Source organism: Gossypium arboreum, chromosome 7, assembly GCF_025698485.1.
Source record: "Gossypium arboreum isolate Shixiya-1 chromosome 7, ASM2569848v2, whole genome shotgun sequence".
Taxonomy (NCBI): domain Eukaryota; kingdom Viridiplantae; phylum Streptophyta; class Magnoliopsida; order Malvales; family Malvaceae; genus Gossypium; species Gossypium arboreum.
The window spans coordinates 49,204,925-49,208,943 of NC_069076.1; the positions used below are offsets into that span (position 1 = coordinate 49,204,925).

Sequence of the window (4,019 nt, forward strand, 5' to 3'; positions counted from 1 at the left end):
GTCGTGGCAACTTATCACATCTCGTGTTGGGGAAAAATTTTGCCCTGTTTTCACATGGCCGTATCCCACGGCCGTGTCTCCTCCCGTGGTGTGAGCACGGCCTAACGCACGCCTGTGTGCCTGGCCGTATGGATTATAACACCTGTGTTTCAAAGACTCAGTTAGTGATTAGATGTTAAAAACTAAAAATTTAAAGAAATCAATACTATTAGTGCTCGGGTTGCCTCCGGAGAAGCACTTATTTATAGTCTAAGCTCGACTTACCTCGATTTCACATAGTCATAGTGGTTCGAGGAGTTTACACTCCTCATCCCGGCTATCGACTTCATCAAAATAAGGTTTTAGACGAGTATTATTTACCTTGAACATACCGAATTTGGGATGAATTACCTGGACTGTGCTGTATGGGAAAATGCTAAGTACCGTAAGAGGGATTTCTCCATTAGGTTCAGAGGTGGCAATCCGAGGGTCTGCTGCATCTAGTAGTACTTTGTCTCAAACTTTGAGTTGATTTGGTGAGATATTGAGATCGTCATAGTGTGGTTTTGGTTTATCGTGTGTCCTCGATTTATGTGTCTGCCATTCATCTAGTTCCTCAACTCATAGCCTTCGTTTTTCATAGATAGATCCCTTGTCATGACTTGAAGAAGGCTCATGTGTGTTCTTCGAACGTGTTTCCTATAAAGAAGGTTGTACCACATGGTCAGTATTAGTAGTACAATTTCTACAATCACCCTCGATATTTGATGTGTTACTTGAATTACGAGCTTGAAGGGTGATTGTTTCCTCACCTACACGAAGTGTGAGTTCACCTGTACCAACATCAATTATAGTTCTAGTAGTTGCTAAAAAGGGTCTCCCTAAAATTAAAGGCACGTTACTATCCTCCTCTATGTCTAGAACAACAAAATCAACTGGGAATATAAATTTGTCAATTTTAACGAGTACATCTTCAATAATCCCCCTAGGAAATCTAATTGTTTTATTTGCTAATTGACTGTTCATCCTAGTTTGTTTCGGTTTCCCAAGACCTAGTTGCTTAAACATTTTGTAAGGCATGACATTGATACTAGCCCCTAAATCAGCGAAGGCATTATTAACATCTAAGCTACCAATTAAACAAGGAATCTTAAAACTCCCTGGATCTTTCAATTTGTTGGCCAGCTTATTCTGCAGAATGGCTGAGCAAACTGCATTCATCTCCACATGCGACGCCTAGTCTAACTTCCGCTTATTTACTAAAAGCTCCTTTTAAAAATTTGACTACGTTCGGTATCTGCGAAAAAGCCTCAATAAGCGGTAAGTTAATATGTAATTTCTTTATAAGTTTAAGGAATTTACCGAATTGTTCGTTTGAGTGGTCTTTCCTTGTCGTATTGGGGTATGGTACACGTGGTTTGTTCTCTTTACTTACCTATTTTTAGTCATTGTGGTATACCTCACCTTTGCTTTTACTTACCACGATTCCTTGCCTCGGTTCTGGTTCAGGTTCCACTAACCCTTCCTTGTCTTGGATGGTAATTGCATTGAGTTGTTCCCTTGGGTTAGATTCAGTGTTACTCGGCAAGCTGCCTTGTAGTCATTCAGATATTAATTTGACGAGCTATGCTATCTGAGTTTCAAGCCCTTAGATCGATGCTTGTTGATTTTTAAGTGTTGTATCAGTATTTTGAAAACAAGTTTCTAACACCGAGATGAATTTTGTTAGCATCTCCTCAAGATTCGGCTTTTTCTCTTGTTGGTAGGGTGGTTGTTGGAAGCTTGAAGGTGGTAGTCTCTGATTCCCTTGGCCTCCCCATGAGAAATTTGGATGGTTCCTCCAACCTGCATTGTAAGTATTACTATAAGGATTATTTTGAGATCGAGTATTATTACCCATGTAATTTAATTGTTCATTCTCCATGTTGTGGCCATAGGATAGTTATTCTGAATTGTTTGATCCACCTCCACTTGCTTCACACTGCATTACTGGGTGAACCTGTGAAGAACCAAGAAAACCATCAATTTTTCTATTCAAAAGTTCTACCTGATTAGAGAGCATGGTGACTGAATCAATGTTAAAAACACAGGCTGTTTTCATTGGCTTTGTCCTCATGACTTGCCATTGATAATTATTCAGTGACATCTCTTCTATAAATTCATAAGCATCCTCAGGTGTCTTATTATTGATAGTTCCACCAGCAGTTGTGTCAATCATTTGTCTAGTTGACGGATTTAGGCCATTGTGAAACGTTTGAATCTGTAGCCAGAGTGGTAACCCATGGTGAGGGCACCTTCTCAACAGATCCTTGTACCTCTCCCATGCATCGTAGAGTGTTTCCAAATCCATCTGTGCAAAAGAAGAGATATCATTACGTAATTTAGCCGTTTTAGCTGGCGAAAAATATTTTAATAAAAACTTTTCGGTCATTTATTCCCAAGTAGTGATTGACCCTTGTGGTAACAAGTTCAACCATTGTTTAGCTTTGTTCCTCAATGAAAAAGGGAATAACCGAAGGCGAATGGCATTATCAGAAACACCATTAATTTTAAAAGTGCCACAAAGTTTTAGAAAATTTGCCAAGTGAGCGTTGGGATCCTCGTCCTGCAAACCATCGAACTGAACAAATTACTGTATCATTTGAATTGTGTTAGGTTTCAGTTCAAAATTATTTGCAGCGACAACAAGCCCAACTATGCTTGATTCAGTTCCTGTTAAAGAAGGTTTAGCATAATCATACATAAAACGCTGAGCAGGATTCTGAATAGCAGCAATCGCAAGAGGTAGCAGATTTTTCTGGTTTTCAGCCATCTCCTTGGTTGTGGTGTGAATATCATCCTCTTGTTCTTCCTCTGTGCATCTTATGCTTCGCCTTATTTCTCCTCGGTTTTTGTAAACTATACGATCGATCTCACTGTCGAAAAGTAATGGTCCTGACATGTTTCTTCTGGTCATAAACTAGAAAAACATGTCAAAAGAAAATAAGAGAAAAGTTAGAAAAGTGAAATTAAACTAAAAATAAATTGCAATAAAAGTAAAAATGGCTAAAGTAATAAAAATTGAATGTTCTTAATATCTTACCTCCCCGGTAACGGCGCCAAAAACTTGATACGTGATATTCGCGACAAGTTTTAAAAATTTATAACTAATCATTCTTGAAACTAACTATTATCATGATGAAAGCAAGTGTACCTATCGAATAGTAGTATATCTTTAGCAAGACCGGATTGTCGAACCCAAAGGAACCAAGAGTATTAGTAATTACTTTCTTTTTATTATCTAGCCTAAAAATTAAGGGATTTGTTTATCTAAGCTAATTAACTAAACTAAGGGTGCACAAAGAGAAAATTGGGGAAAAGCTTTTGGGAAAACTAGATTGATTAAGACAATACCAAAGGAAAAATCCACCTAGACTTCACTTGTTATTTGACACTGAATCAGACGATTTATTCATTTGACTTGATCCATAGAAATCCCTAAGTTATATTATTATCTCTCTCGAGACTAATAACGTCTAACCCTAGGTTGATTAATTTAAATCTCTTTCTAATTAACACCCTAGTGTTGCATTAACTCTATCTATAGACTCCCTTATTAGGTTTCACCCTAATCCAGTAAAATCTTGTCACCCTATCTCTAGGCGTGCAATCAACTCCGCTTAATTACGACAAATTTACTCTTAGACGGGGACTTTTGCTCCTCTAAATAAGCGTATTAACTTGAATCAATATCCTAGAATATTAAAACAAGAATTAAGAGCACATAATTAAGAACAAGTCAAATATTTATCATATAATTTAGATAATAATAACAAGATCCATCTTAGGTTTTATTCCCCTTAGGTATTTAGGGGTTTTAGTTCATAATTATGAAAGAAAACATCTCAAAAGAATAAAGATAACAAAACATAAAGAAATCCCTAAACTCCTGAAGGAAATTGAAGGGAGATCTTCAGTCTTGACGAGGAATCCGACTTCTGAGATGGATCAATCAGCTTTCCTTGAGTAATTCCTTGCCTCCTACTCTGTGTGTCTTTCTT

General features: G+C 37.4%; 1 non-coding gene across 1 annotated transcript; it reads left to right on the forward strand.

Annotated features, from left to right (window-relative positions):
* Nucleotides 1–2,255: 2,255 nt before the first annotated feature.
* LOC128295884 (small nucleolar RNA R71) lies at nt 2,256–2,362 on the forward strand. The gene has a single exon (XR_008286433.1). It is a non-coding gene; the product is annotated as a small nucleolar RNA R71 (small nucleolar RNA).
* Nucleotides 2,363–4,019: the final 1,657 nt, after the last annotated feature.